The following is a 16,244-nucleotide window of genomic DNA, read 5'->3' on the forward strand; positions in this document are numbered from 1 at the left end:
CTGGCTTTTACATTGTTATGAAATAGCTATTGATTTCCAACTGCAGTCAACAGATGCAGTGTCTGGAACAGAGTGTTCATTGTTATAACAGTGGACCAAGAGCCAAAGAGTTTAATTTAAATGATAAAGCAACCCCCATATCCATTATGCAACCAATTATAATGCTCACAGTGCAATATATGCAGTCTTGCAGCATAGTAAACAATATTCCCCTATTGCCAAATTTCTAACTATTTAAGCATTTTGGACAATCCCCAAAAATGTTTGGATGATTTAACTTTCAGTTCTATATTTCATGTTTATAGACACTTCTTTCTTTCCCCACAATGCAGATAGCTTTAAGTATATGTATATTCTGGATACAGAAGGTTGAGTCCTGCTCCTAATAGTCAAGCAAAGAACAGGAACTGAGGATTTTGTAGTGTGTGAAGCCTCAACTTTCCAAAAATAAAAAAAAAAGGTGGGACTGGTTCTTTCTGGGAAAAGTTCAAAAATATTTTTTCAAACTGCTTCAATCTTTGCATATTTTCTTCCTGATGAAAGCTTATAACTATAGGCTAGCACAACTGGTCAAAGATGAACATGGATTAAATGGGTGAACTGAGCTTTTTTACTGGCTCTTCTTAAAGCTACATGGTGAGGAAGCAGTGAAAAAGAGAAGGTTACTGTTCAATTCCAGTTCTTCATCATTCAAAGTTCTGAAGCAGCTTTGTAAATCAGGACATAAGCATGCAGAGAAGCTCTAATTATACCATCTTCTCTTAACCAATAATACTTCACTATCTATAAATAAATGGCCAAGTGGGCAAGCCCTGAGAATGAGAAAGCAACCATTGTATGGAATAATGGTGAACTTTTTCCTCACTGGGATGATTTTCACCATACCTTTAAATTATACTATTAAAAAACAGGGTCTTTTTAACACTACACAGTTAGACACTTTCATTCCATGGTACATCCTGCGGAATTCAGAGATTTATAGTTTCAGGAGATTTTTTTTTGTCAGAAAGCTCTAGTGCTTCACCAAATGACAAATCCCAGGATTCTGTTGGGAGAATGCAGATACAGCAGTTAAAAGGATACCAAGGTGCTGCATCTGTGTAGTTTAAAAGAAATCTAAATCTCTGATCAAATTTCTGTATTGTAAAATTCCAGATTTTATAGAATCATAGAATTGTAGAGTTGGAAGAGACCACAAGGGCTATCTAGTCCAACCCCCTGCCATGCAGGAAATCTTGATCAAAGCATCCCCGACAGATGGCCACCCAGCCTTTGTTTAAAGACATCCAGGGAAGGAGACTACACTACACTCCTGCTGAAGTAAGGTGTTCTAGGTTATACCTCAGGATTTTACACACTCACCCCATTCCCTTTTCATCTCCCATTAAAAGGGCCCTATTGAACTAAGTGCATCAAATAGTATTTCAACAGAGAAATATTATTTTCTGTGCAGAAAATGTTTTCTGCACATAAATGGCTGTAATTGCACAGAAAACAGTATTTTCTGCAATGGAAACTATATTTTCTGTGTAGGAAATTGTATTTCTGTGCAGAAATTTGCAAATCCAGCCTGATGTATCCCTAGAAGCCAGAATGACTAAATGGAGACAACATTAGAAAAGACAACAATGACTGGTAAAGTGGAGTACAGTATGAAAAGTGGAAGACACCATTACAGGTGGAAAGACTCAGTGAAGGAAGCCACAGCTGTGGGTCAATAACCTGGTGCCTTGAAAGTATCTCATAGGGCTGCCATAAGTTAAAGCCACCCTGAAAGCAATTAGAAACAACACCTCTGTAATGAACGTAGTCTGTAACTATATATTGAAAGTAGGCAAGAGCATAATTTTTCCTGCTATTTTCTTACAAGTGCTATGGCAACTGTTCAGGCTGTATTCAAACCGAAATGTGGTTATGATAAGACCAGTGATCAGGAATCACAGAGTTTATTAAAAATGTCACACAGCATAGTGGTACCAGGCTTGATTTACAGCACATTACATCTTAGCAAGGCGCGCATGAATTCCTCTCTAGAAATGCTTTACTGCAAAAAGACAAGGAGCAAATACACAGAGAGTTGCACTTAAAGGGAGGCTGCTTCCCAGTCCTCCTTTTGGGACAGATGCCTATTAATTATTTAATTTATATCCTGTCTTTCTCCTGCCATAGAAATTTAAAAAAAACCCCATTAATACAAAAGTAAAAAAGAAAAGAAAAAGTTAAACAACAATTCTGCTTTAAAAGAAGCTTAAACCAGTTTAAAAACATATTTAAACATATCAAAATCTCCTTTATGAGTTTCCTCTGACTGTTGGCCTGCCATCAAGAAGTTCTAGATTGATGGGCATGAGAAACGGGGTCTTTTCTATGGTGATTCCATGCCTTTGGAGTTTCCTCACTGGAGAAGAACAGTATCTGTGGACCCAACATTGCTGTCTCTTAATTAGTAATTGAGGATCTACTTATATCAAACTGTTTTTAACTGGTATTTACATTTGGTGCTTGTTTAAAACCATTATATTTTTAATAACAGCATGTATATATGTTCTTTTCTTCTGCTACCATAATAGTGTTTCATGTGTTGACATATTTTAACTTAAATAATGATAAATAAGGAGAGAACCATGCCAGTTTCACCTGCATAGAATTGGGATGTAAGCCCACCTCTCACCTATAGTAAGCTATATACTGACAGTCATCCCATTCCAAGGTAGTGGTAAAGCTGGAACTATTCACAACATGGTAACCCCATAGCATATCCATAAGACAGCCATTGGGGTGTAATGGAGACCAGGTTTGAATCCCCACTTAGCCATGGAAACTCACTGGGTGACCTTTGACATGTGACACTCACTCAGTCTCAGAAGAAGGCAAGGGCAAATTTTCCCTGAAGAAATCTTGCCAAGAAAACCCCATGATAAGATCACCTTAGGATTGCCATAACTCAGAAACAAATTGAAGGCATACAATAACAACAATAACCATATCCATAATGCCTAAACAATGTTCCGCTTAATTCCATGGAAGTGGATACGGAAACCCCTTCACATTGGTTAAATTGAAAGAGGGTGGTGTTTTTTGTTGTTATGTGAATAAGTGTATTGAATGTGTTGTTATAGATTACTTCAATGTTTGAGTTAATGTCCTAGAGTGGGGTAATTTTGAAATGTAGCAAATCAAGCAATCATTTTTATTCAGATCCATCCCCTTCTTTTATCTCTGATTAATCTGCATAACCCATTAACTAATAACACAACAGAAACTATGCTAAAATCTTGTAAGAGTCAGAATCCATATTGAAGAATTACTGTTATTTGCTGTGACCAACTTCAGCATAATATCAATGGAAATAAATATTTGAATGAATATTGTCATTATGTATATGCTATTGAAACAAAAGGGAATTTTTAATCATTCCCCAAAAGACTTGCACCTCTAATTTCTCTTTGCCTCAGAAAGCATGCCTTAGACCAGAGGTTCTCAACCTTCCTAATGCCACGACCTACAGGTTGAGAATCATAAAGGGGTCACAACCCACAAGTTGAGAACCACTGCAGTAGAGTATTATAGATTATGGCACCAACCCTGAGTCTTAGGTGACCTCTGTGAAAGGGTCGTTCAACCCCCAAAGGGGTTGCGACCCACAGGTTGAGAACCACTGCCTCAGACCAATATGGCCTGCCAAGGATACAGCATCACAGTGTCCTCTTAATCAGCACTCTATTGGCAAACTAGATTCTCTGATGAATAACTAACTTTGCCACTCATTCTCCCACAAATGTCATTGTAAACATTTGTCAGCAGTGTGTCATGTGCACTTGAGGAAAGGATGAGCACTGTAATTAAGCATTAAGCCTATTCACTGTCTGAATCTGCTGCAGAGTCTGAAATGGCTATTATTCATATTTTCAAAGTATTGCATTTATTAGCATCTATTTTCTACTCATGGTGAATAGAGTACAGATACAACAGTTTAAAAGCAATCCTTTCCCCCCATCCAGTTATATTATGAAATTGATTTCTTTCTTTCTGTATTGAAATAAATAGTGATGGAGGCCCTGTTACATGTCCCAACACATTGTGAGGCGATGGGGGCATTCTCACTGGCTTAAACTCCAGGTTACAAATTGAATTCAAGGTATAGTGTTCCTATTAGAAACCGAATTAACTCTAGAACAGTTCTAGATTAACCCACAATCGTTCCCACTAAGATCCAAATCTTAACCCGGTTTTTTATTTAATCCGTGTTAAGGGTTTATATACTGGGTTAAAAAAAATAGAAGGGTTGAACCTACAATTTTCCCTTGATTTGGGACAGGAATCGGAGTATTTAAATAGGAATGATCAGCCTCTGAAATCGGGTTAACTGGATGGGAGGAGCAGAGCGCGATGGGCTGGCTCGGGGGAGTCGCCCTTTCTGTCCCCATCCGTCGTCGCCATCGCCATCTTTGCTTCCCTCGCCCCTTTGTCCGTGGCAGTCTTTCGATAAGAGATAAGGATTATTAATTTTTAAATTTTTTTAATGGTTTACAAGCGCTTAATCTCTTCAGTACTTTAACCGCCTGAAGTCCCAGCTGCTCAAGCACCTGCATCTGTCAAAGGACTCTTAAAGGCTTCCCCCGGTGGATTGCAACCTCCCCTCTGTGTGAGGAGAGCCATTGAACACCATTTGTAATGGAGGAGAGGGTGGATGCACAGCAATCTGGGGGGAAATAGAGCCTTTCCTTCTCTCTTTCCCAAACGGAATCTGGGGAGACATAGGAAACCCTGGATGTGTGTGTGTGTGTGTATTCCACTTCAACCCACTGCCTTCTCCTCCTTGATCCGATTTTCCAAACACACACACACACACACACACACACAGAAAGAGAGAGAGAAAGGAGGAGGCTAGGTCCATAAGCCAGCCTGATTCCATGCCCTCCTTTCCCAAGGCATGTCCTCCATTGCTCCCCCCTGTCCAGGAGGACTTCCAAAATGCCCTCTCTCTCCCTTTGCACAGTCCAAAATCACACACTCATTCACGCAGAGTCTATAAGCCAGGCTGCAAAGAGGAGGAGAGAGGCTGGGCCAGGGAGGTGTGTGTGTATCCCTTTAAGACATCTCTCCCAGGGACAGCAAGGCAGCTTGTTTGTGTGTGTTTGCACGCATGTATATATACACATATGAATGTATATTTGTGTGTGTGTGTGTGTATTAAGGTGAATTATAAAGTAACAACTTTTTTAATTTATGAAAAAAACCTCATCTGTAGTTCAAAACCCCCTGTAAAAATAATACAGTTTGAGGCCACTTAACCTGCCCTGGCTCAGTACTAAGGAATTATGGGAACTGTTGTGTTTGTGAGACATTTATCCTCCTCTGCCAGAGAGTGCTGGTGCCATAATAAACTACCATTCCCAGGATTCCCTAGCACTGAGTTATGGCAGTTAATATGGGGAGACACAGAAGAGGACGAATAAGGCTCCTTTTTGTCTGCGGAGACGCAACAGAAGAGCCTCAGATGCAGCCAAGCAGAAGTGCTTTGGGGAGGCAGTTTTCTCTCTCCCTCTCTTACTTTTGTTATTCATGGGGAAGGATGGTTGAGGGAGAGAGAAAACTGCCTGCCTCCCCAAAGCACTTCTGCTTGGCTGCCTTGGAAGAAAGACCCCAGAGAGGCTGGGGGGAAGTTCCTCCAGAGAAGCAGTCATCCTTCTGGCTTGGAGATTTGGGGAGAGATTTTTTGGAGGGGCAGCAGCCAATGAAAATCGTCTGCATCTGAGGCTCTTCTGTTGCGTCTCCGCAGACAAGAAGGAATCAGGTAGTGGGAATGCAGGTACAGGATACATCGGTGCATGTTACTCCGAATTACTGTGACGTCATGATGACGTTGCTTTGATTGACAGCCGAAACAAGTGAATGTGAATGAAAAAGTAACAGAACTGGTTTAAATATACACCGATTTATCCATGAATGGGAACAAAACCAGGACAATTACAGTGAATCAAAATAAAATGTTAAGTAAATGGGAATGATGAAGACAAAGCAATTTGAAAAGCGAGATAAAACTTGCTGTATTTTAAGTCGCTTTATAATGAACCGCTGTACAGTGGACCCTTGTTATACGCTGGTGTTTGGTTCCAAGATCCCCCGTGTATAACAAAATCCGTGTATGCTCAAGTCCCATTAAATATAATGACATAGCAAAATGGTGTCCCTTATAAAAAATGGAAAATCAAGGTAAATTTATACTTTTTTGGAACATTTTCAAACCGTGTATGCTTGAATCCGTGTATAAAAAATCCGTGCATAAGAAGGGCCGACTGTATTTAAAATCGTTGTAAATCGTAAGTGAGAATGCCCCCTACATTGGTGGCAGGGCTTTCTCTGTAGCGGTGCTGTGAGTGATGAACTCCTTGCCAAGGGAAGTGAGGCTGGCTCCATCTCTTTTGAACTTTTGGCTGGCTGCTAACATGGTGTAATTCCTTCTGGTCTTTGGCTACTGAAACTTATCTAGCTGTTTTATCTGTATAGTTTTACATTATTTTTAAGGATCATTCTTAGCTTGTTTTTAAGGGTTTTTATCTATGTGTTATTTTAAATATTTTTAATCCCTTGGAGGCCCTGGTGGGCTTAAAAGTGATATATGAATGCCCCAAACAATAAAACAAACAAGCACATTCCCATCCCATATGATAACCAAATATATTCAGTAAAATCAACTTAATAATAATAATAATAATAATAATAATAATAATAAATTTACAGTCTAATATTAAACTCTCTCACAAATTAAATCAAGTTAAAACTGTACTGGTAAAAATGGGATAAAATAATTAAACCCCTAAAGGCTTTCTTTAAAAGCTGTGTTTTAATATGGGATCAAAATTAAAACAGTATTGGCACCATTCAGACCTCTAAGGAAAGGACATTCCACAACTGGGGTGCCATAGGAGAGAAGGTCCTTTCTCAAGTCCCCAGTGTTGCCTGCACTGGTAAGACACAAAAGAGAGCCCATCCAACAGACCCCATCTTGTTAAGCAGGTTCATATAGGATAAGGTGCTCCTTTACCAAGGTTCATATACAGCTGTTTAGGGTTTTATATTTTGATAATAATAATAATAATAATAATAATAATAATAATGTATTTGTATTTTCCCGCCTCTCCCAGGTGGATTGAGGCAGGATCACAACCTGATTTAATTATATAGAACAGCACACAACAATTCGATAAAATACATAACAATTAGCGATTAAAAACAGGATATCACAGGCAACACTGAAGTTCAGGGAGGTGGACTCGTGTCTTACCAAAAATCAGGTGGGTATGTTCGCCGGAAGAGCTCTGTCTTACCTGCCTTCCTGAAGGTTTCCAGGGAGGCAGTAAGACGGATCTCTTCCGGGAGACTATTCCACAGTCTTGGAGCAGCTATTGTAAAAAAATTAATGTAAGTATAATGAGATATAGGAGAGAAGGTGCTGCAATTGATGCTAGTGGTGATAAAACATATTAAAACTGTTACTCTTCCATATATAACCATGCCCTTTTATGTATAGAGCACCTGGTGAAATGGATGGACCATTTACTTATATCAGCTGAAAGAATCAAGTATAACTAAATAGGACATAAAATCAAAATTTCTGGTATAACAAGACAAGAAAAGAAGGAATTTAACTATAATTGAGGAACAAAAGGAGCTTTTAAAACTGAAAATAATATAGATTCCTTACATGATGGAGTAAAATGGATCAACTACACATGCAGTGCAAAAGACTTATGTCATCACTGGCATGAAAAATGGTAATCAATGTCCTGATTCTAATGAAATTTCTGTTTGGAATAGCAAAGACTGCAATGAAGTCATTAAATTTAACGATTAACAAATATTTCCAAGGAGAAGGAAGAGGATGAGAAACACATAAACACCAATCTTATTACATTATGAACAGAGCCTTCACAACTAGAGATTAGAGATGATGCATCTTTGAAGAACATCTTTGAAGAATCTTTATTGGACATACAAGATTTCTTTCTATCATTTTTCTACAATTTCAGTGGATTTAGCATTGCTGCGAGATCCAGATTTTGCAGCTACGTCTTCTCCAATATGAGATTTATGATTCCAGAAGTTTGGGATTTCTGAATTGCCCATTTACCTAGAATTAAGCACTTAAATCCTTTTATTATCAGAGCATTTTTGTTCCCTTTACCTTGTGCTTATAATTCCCCCACCCTCCAAAGAGGCTGTACTAAAGTTATTTTTACTTTTAAAATCCTTCCTTGCAGAGTTACTAACTCCCCTATTTATAGATGTTGAGAAAGTAGATTCCAGTCTTTTTTCTGTGTGAAAAAAAGATCTCTTAATATCAGCAGGAAAGAAATCGAGACCTTGATTTATAGACAGAAAGCAGAGATATTTTTTAACCAGTTAACCCCACAGTTAAAAATAGAAGCAAGAGAACCCACACTTAAGGCACTCAGGTATGAATAATACTTTGACAATCACATATCGTCATCATGCCATGTGCGTTTACCATGCAATTTCCTGTCATTCTACGTTAGCTAAGCAACTTGACTTCTCATTTCAGAGAAGATTTGGAAATATACAGATGAGGATTAAAGATGAAAGAATCCTCTGGAATTAATAGCAGTCCCCTGCAACCAAGTTATCTAATACAGTGGACCGTTGTTATACGCTGGGGTTTGGTTCCAAGAACTCCTGTGTAAAACAAAATCTGTGGATGCTCAAGTCCCATTAATTATACATAGCAAAATGGTATTCCTTATAAAAATGGAAAATCAAGGTTCAATATTTGAAATTTATACTTTTTTTTGAACTGTGTATGCTTGAATCCGTGCATAAAAAAATCTGTGTATAAGAAGGGCCAACTCTACTGGCTGCTTATCCCAGAGCTTGGAAAAGTTACATCTTTGGGCTACAGCTCTCAGATGCTTCTAGCCTAGAAATGTAATTTTTTTTGAAATTTTTAAGTGAAGGGGAAGAAATAATTGGGGAGTGGGGTGGGAGTGGAAATGAAAAAAAATGTGATATTATCCTTTACAGATTGTAAATTATTTTATTACTTTAGGATATTAAAGTATCATCTCTGTGTGTATAATTATACAACCACATAATTATACAACCACATAATTACACACACGCACACACACACACACACACACACACACACATTTAGTGGCAGTAAATACATTAATACCTTGTTTTAAAGACTGCATTAATCATTTTAAAAGAAAATATTCCATAATCTTTTCCATTTTTCTTTCTTTCCCCAAAATAAAGACTTCTAAAGTAACTAGGAAAAAACTGTTTTCTCTGCCCCCCTCTTCTTTTTTGAGTAGGAGGCTTTACATCTCTACCTCAGCTGACATGGTTAGCAACTAACAGGCTCTATTGTCTCCAATGTTGGGTTGGATTTTGCTTCATGTAATAGGAATGACCCAAGCAGACGTCCCTGTCCCATACTCCCCATGGCTGTCCCTCCTGTTCCTAAAAAATGCCTACCATGGTCAAGGTGGATGAGTAGGCCATGAGCCTGTACCTGGTTTGGGGAGATTTCCCTTTTGCCTGAAGCATCAGAGCTTGTATCTCAACAGGGTCCCCCAGCCTTGGTGGGGGAGAAGGTTGCCTTGGGGAGCAATATATGGGGAAGATGTGGTGACCTAACTAAATCTATACCCAGTTTCAATGTTTCAGATGCATAATCCTTTAACACACACACACACACACACACACACACACTACACCATCTAGAAGTATTTGTGACATTAGATCGATGAATAATTTTAATTTTCTGACCATTTTTTCCTTCTTTCTGCACCATTCATTTTTTGATAGCTCCTAATTTTTCCATGTTGATCCTTATGAGTACATTGAGCTGTTATTTGTCTTTGGATTTTCCTATTTTTTAAAAAAACTAAAAACCTTTGCAGCACATAATGACAAGAAATACTGCTTGCCTCAGAATTATTATTATTATTATTATTTTGCAAAATGAGCTTTCTGTATTAGCTGAACATGGCCTTGAAATCATTGCCTGGAAGAATAGGTCTCACTTGCACTATTTAGAAAGCCAAATGCTCTACATAGTACAGGAGAATACTTTTCTGCTGAACCCAGAGTGTAAGCACATTTCATCTGCCACTAGGTACTTTCTACTCATAATCACATTGGCTTCCTTTTTTCCTGAACTCTAGAAGGCCCTCTTTTTCTTTAACAGATCTTGCATACAAAGCAAGAATAATTTAGAAGAGGTTAGGGAAGAGAGAAGAAAAATAATCTGCTAAGTTTTAGTCTTTACTGCCTGGAGGCAACACAATTCCTTTTAACCCCTTATCTTAATTTGGTGTGAAATCATCTGACAGAAAGGGGGGAAGTAAACAAACTTATTTTGTGATATGGTAACAATTTTTCCATACAGAGCTGCATCAGACAAAAACTTCACCACATGAAAACAAGGGACAACCATGGGTGACTCTTATGATATCTTTAAAAAAAAACACAACTGCATGAATTGGTGGAGAACTCCAAATAGCTGCCACAGTGAGGCCAAACATGCCTGAAACTGGGAAATGGGCAGGGATGGGCAATTTGAACTCCTTTGCTCCTGCCATTGTTCCAGACAAAAATCTCCTAACATGCTATTTGCTCCCTTCCTCCTGCCACTGTTCTTTCATTCTCTCCCATCCGTCTCCCTCCTTCTCCTCCACTTTGCCTTGTTTGCTGTATTACCCTTTAACCTGATGTGTACTGCCAAGTAAAATGCTCACATCCAGATCAAGGCTGAAGCTATGTACCGTTTTAATCTGAAATACTTCTCCAAATTTGGAAGTAGAGATGCCAGGCAAAATCTGTTGAAATTTTCTGTTCTCCATAGCCATTAAAGGTAAACAAGTCACATCCCATATTTCAACCAGCAGCCTTATCTGGAAGAATGGAAGCAAACTACACCAAACAGATGCCACCAGCAACAGCACTGGTTTGTTTGTTTAGAGCATTGATACTTCATCCTTCAGCCAGTGGGGAGGGGATTAAGCCCAGTAAAAACTATTACTACTAATAAACATAATAATAAACATAATAAACATAATAAACATAATAATAATAATAATAATAATAATAATAATAATAATAATAATAGTGGCTTTTCTCTTCCCCAGAGGCCAGAGCATTTGCAGCTGGTGCATGGAGCGAGTGCCTTTCCTAAACTACTGGAATTAAGCCATAGTAGTGCTGTGCTTAGTTGAGTGATAGGGGCACTGCAGTTTCTATTTCCCTCTCATCCCCCCAAATCCTACATGCATTTTCTTCCTGTTCTATTTTGTTCAGGCACTAAAGACAATTTGTGCTGTCTTATTACACATTTTCCCTCATTTGAATATTTATACACACAATTCACTTAATTTGTTCACTATACCCCTTGGATGAAATGCATTTGGACACACTTTATGTCTCTGAAATAGCCTGAAAATTTAATACATGTGCTAATGTTCAAAGCAAGGTGCAAATGTTCTGATAACAAGTCTTGGAAGGTTTAAAAAAATAACAACTCTGGGGCAAAACAGATGGCTCCAAAGGGGCGGCATGATTTTGCCCCTGAGAGAGCCAACTCGGGGCCATGGCAGCTGCACACCATGGCCCTGATCTGGCTATTTGTGGCTCAAAAAGAAGTGGCAAAATGCCACTTCTTTTTGAGCAAGCAAAAGGGCATGCTTTCTGCTGCCGCTGCAGCCCTACAATTCTTGGGCAGTGTGCAGCATCTAAACACTGAACCACCGGAATGTTGTAAAGCCAGCCCACATTTCATTAAGGTTGTTGGGTCCAATTAAATTTCTTTCTATACAAAAAAACTGAGAATGTGGGCCTTTCATGATGTATGTCAGATTACTGTCACTGAGGAAGTGTCACTGTATCTTTGACATCATCATTTGCTGGGCTTCCAGACTGTGTGGTCTTGGACGTCTGATCTGTCGTCCAATAGTAACAGCATCACTGAGAGATCTTACTGATGAGATGCTAAGAACAAAAATCAGGGAGCCACAGATAATTATCACTTCCCTGTAGAATAATAGAACCATAGAGTTGGAAGAGACCACAAGGTCCATCCACTTCAACCCCCTACCATGCAGGAAGACAGAATCAAAGTACTCCTGACAGATGGCCAGTCAGTCGCTAATTAAAATTCTCAGAAGAAGCAGACTCCACCACTCTCTGAGGCAGTGTGTTCCACTGCCAAACAGTTCCTACCATCAGAAAGTTCTTCCTAATGTTTAGATGGAATCCCTTTTATTGTAGTTTAAGTTTATTGGTCTATCTCCTAGTCTCTAAAGCAGCAGAAAAGCTCGCTCGTTTTTCCATATGACATGGCTATCATGTCACCTCTCAACATTTTCTTTCCCAGGCAGTTTTTCTTCTTTAGTAGCATCCTAAGCTGGTCCTCATTGGGCATAGCTTCCAGACCTTTTACCAGTTTGGCTGCCCTCCTCTGGGCGTGCAAGTTTCCAACTATCACAATTGTGCATGCTTTACATACTTAGTTATGCAAAGGTACACAGTACAGCTTCCCCTTGTACCATTTTCCTTAGTTTTCTTTGTGCAAATTAATTCTTCTCTCTAGTTTATTACATTCTACTTTATTCTACGTTCATTTTGTACATCCCACTTTATTATATTTCTTCTAAGGCTTTCCCCCATTTGGTATTTTTGCATGGTTGATGGTAAGAATAGGTATGATACATAGCATAATCGATTCCTGTAATATTATTTGCTTTACAAATCTTTCTGTCACAATTTATAATAATAATAATAATATGTTTTATTTATAGACCTCTATTCCGCAATGATCATAGCGGTGTACAGTAAAAATTGCAATAGAATACAATATAAAATACACGGTGACAGTTAAAGGAGGGAGGGGCCTCTTCTTTCAGGCAGTCCCTGATGTTTCTGGGTCTGCCTGATCGCTCCCTCTCAGGCCAAGATGACAGTTACAAGAGGGAGGAGCCTCTTCCTTCAGGCAGTCCCCGATGTTGCTGGGTCTGCCTGATCGCTCCCTCTCAGGCCAAGATGACAGTTACAAGAGGGAGGGGCCTCTTCCTTCAGGCAGTCCCCGATGTTGCTGGGTCTGCCTGATCGCTCCCTCTGAGGCCAAGATGACAGTTACAAGAGGGAGGGGCCTCTTCCTTCAGGCAGTCCCCGATGTATTTATTTCCCTTGCTTGCCGAAATAAAACATTTTAGAGGTTAATCTTTACATCTACTGTTCTACTAAGAAATTTCCAGCAGATAATTATACAAGAGAGAGCAATACTGCAATGACATTATGGTGCTAAATTCATTGGCATGAACGATTAAAACAAGGCTAAGATTATTATGGTAAGTATGTTAAACTTGCATAGGATAGCCCTTTCAGTACACTTTTCTTTTTGCTCACCATTTAATGACACATTACACACTACATACTACACAGAAAATGGAACTTCTGTTCCGAAACATTTTGCCTTAGAGAGTTAAAATGTAAAGTTCATTTACTGAAAGGGCTATCCTATGCAAGTTTATTGAAAAGGTTCACTTTGTTGAAAGGAACGTACTTACCAATCAATGTATTTGAGTTTACCCAATGGGATTTAACTATTGGTAGATATTCACAGGATTGCTCTGTCAGTTAGCACTGTTTCCTCTGTTGTCCTCTTGAGCCTAAAGCTCCAGTAATAGTCAAAACTGTTCATATCAGAAGTGTTTTTTTGGGGTGGTGGGGAAGACTTCTTTGGACTGCAACTCCCAGAATCCTGCAGCCATTTGAAGGATTATCACTCTTTTCTTTTTTTAATCACCTTACCATCCTGACTTTAGCATTTTTCCCGTATTTCTGTTTAACAAATAAAGACTTTGCAGGTCTCTTGCTATCTTCCACCTAGAATTTACTTTTCTTTGTAAAGTGAGAGACAGCTCACATACCTTATAAATTAGAATATAAATGAGAATGACAGCAGTAGCAGCAGTTTCAACAATAATTTATTCTAGATAAACTGAGATCATTGCTAATATAAATATAGTCACCATTACTGTGGCAATGGTCCACGGGAGAAAGGGGCTGCATCTCGCCACCCCTTTCTGCCCATCTGTATCCCCCTAAATAATAAAATAAAATAAAAGCTACCAAACTAAGTCCACATAAGTGTCCCATAAAGAAATGGCAAGCACAATGATCTCTGCCAGTGCTTTCTCTGCAGTTAAGGGATATGCATTTGCTTCAGCGTATGAAGATTGAATCTTATTTCTCCTTCCCAGCATTAATAGTGATTAGAATTCTCAGTGTTTTCTATCTGAAGAAATGAGGGGAATCCTCATAAATGTGAACTCCAGTTGTATGCATAAAGACAAGGACACTGTGACCATTGGCATGCTACAGTAATGGGCCAGATTGCAGAAAATTTGTATTAGACTACATAATGCCATACTGTGGCCTCTGTTGAATTGCTGCTGCTATTTAGTGCAGTGGTTTTCAAATGGTGAGGCAGAACCCCCAAGGGTGGCACAAAGGTTGCTCGAGGGTGGCATGAGACTTGGAGGTTCTGATCCTTCCTCCTTCTCCTTTTTCCAATTTTTATGTGTAAAATTTACACTTGCATTGAGTTAAATATTAAATTTACTTAAATAAAACTGTTCTAATTTGAAAGATGTTATTTCCTTATAAAATGTTAAAATATAAATATACATGAATGTGCAAAGGAAAATACACACACTAAATAAACAAAATATTTTTATTCATATACTACATCAAGTGGGGAGACACAATGTTCACATGTACATGTCCCAAGGGTAAAATGTTTGAGTACCACTTATTTAATTGTATTCATGACCCTTCTATCCTCCCTCAAGAAAGACCAAACAACATTTTAATTCATACATTTTATTTTGAGACAATAAGAAATCTACAAGCCTATTGGTATACAAATGGTTCAGATAAAACAAGATGAAAGCTGCTATAAGATGTCCTATTTCTTCTTTTTATAAAATGGCAAATGTGACATCTATGGGTTTGATATTTCAGATAGATTATTAGAAATGCTACTCCACTTTTACACTAATTTACCAAGCTACCACCACAAGGCAAAGACATATAAGGAGAAGACAAGACAAAATGATGACAGCCAAAAGGCAATGTCTTTCTAGAAAGTGCAACACCATTTCTGATTTCAGAAAAGGTGATCCCACACTTGTAAAGCAGCCAGTGATCCAAAACCATTTGTCAGAAAGAAGATGATAGGAAGAGTGTGGAGTGTGATGGCTGTGTAATCATTTGGAACTCATCATTATTGATAACAGACAAGACATTGGTGAAGGTAACAGAGAGGAAGAAGTAGAAGGAAAAGGAAACCAAATTCAGGGATTCTGGTACATGTGCATTTAGTATGAGACTATGATAAAAAGATACGAGACTATGATACGAAGTATGAGATTATGGTGCAAAGACAGAATGAGTGTTTGATTAAACATAAATTATTAGGCTGAAACATAGACAAATGGACATGTTAGTGACCATCAACAGTTAGTGAAAATGATAGAAAAGGGAAAAATTTCAGGTAATTCACACAATTCCCTACAAAAGGTTGTAACATGTATAGTTATCCACATCTACTCCAAGACACATATCCAGTATAGGACCAAATATTCTTGTGTTACAGATCCTTTCCATATGGCAGAGTTATCCATGTGTCAGACTGATCTATGTAGTACAGTATAGTATGTCGTCAGCTAAATGGAGCCATTTACCAACCCCCTGGAAATACCATATAACTACTGAAGCTCTCATGGCCATTCTGTGCCAGGAGAAGAGCAAGGGAGGATCACAGAAGCAACGTGTTATGTCCTTCAAGCCAGATGTAAGACATTTGCATCATCCACTGAGGTCTGCTGGAGTCCACCAAAACTCTCAGCAGCTGATGTAACCATTTCACATCTGGCTACAGGGGCACAGACAAATGATTCTGCATCCCCCCTTAGCTCGGCACCAGACATGGGATGGCTGAAGATGAGGGTAGGGGCATTGATTGCTGTGAGAGGAAGAAGAGAGCATCAGCCTCCAAAGTGACCACAAATAAAAATATGCAGGTGTAAGGTTAACTTACCCCTGTGCATAATAAGTAACAAGATGCCATTATCATCACCATACAAATAACAGGGAAGTTTAATCTGTCTCTACAACATGAATGACATTTGTTTGTGATCTCTTAGCCAAATGTTCCA

At 38.7% G+C, this 16,244-nt stretch overlaps 1 protein-coding gene across 2 annotated transcripts in view; it reads right to left on the bottom strand.

Moving 5' to 3' along the window:
• The window catches only part of SGCD (sarcoglycan delta), a 712,416-nt gene that overhangs the window by 47,744 nt on the left and 648,428 nt on the right, over positions 1–16,244 (bottom strand). The window lies entirely within an intron of this gene.

The sequence above is a fragment of the Sceloporus occidentalis genome, unplaced genomic scaffold (genome assembly GCF_023333645.1).
Source record: "Sceloporus occidentalis isolate IW3139 unplaced genomic scaffold, rSceOcc1.0.p SCAF_1, whole genome shotgun sequence".
In the NCBI taxonomy this organism is placed as follows: Eukaryota; Metazoa; Chordata; class Lepidosauria; order Squamata; family Phrynosomatidae; genus Sceloporus; species Sceloporus occidentalis.